We start from the raw sequence: 346 nt of genomic DNA on the forward strand, positions 1-346 counted from the left end.
CGGTGGAGGAGAGGGGTTTGGAGGTGGAGAACAGGTGTTGCTGGTTCCGGCCGGTCAGGGTCAGGAGGGGAGGGGTTTCGGTGTGGTAAGCGGGAGCAGGCGGCGTCTGTGAGCCGTGCCTTTTCCGGGCTTTATTGGGGGGCGCCGTGCTGGCTTGTCATCCCCCCCGCGGCTTTAGGTGTTTTTGCTGTGTCTCGCGCTGGGCTGCATCCAAGAGCCCGCAACCCCCAGGAGGAGACTGACGTGCGGACCAGTTTCGCCTCGTTTGTGAGTGGACCGGCGAGGAAGTGGTGCCACCCTCGGGAAGTGTTCGTTGTTCGTTGCTCGTGGTAGTTGAACAGCTGGC

This window comes from Volvox carteri (genome assembly GCF_000143455.1).
Source record: "Volvox carteri f. nagariensis unplaced genomic scaffold VOLCAscaffold_42, whole genome shotgun sequence".
Lineage (NCBI taxonomy): Eukaryota > Viridiplantae > Chlorophyta > Chlorophyceae > Chlamydomonadales > Volvocaceae > Volvox > Volvox carteri.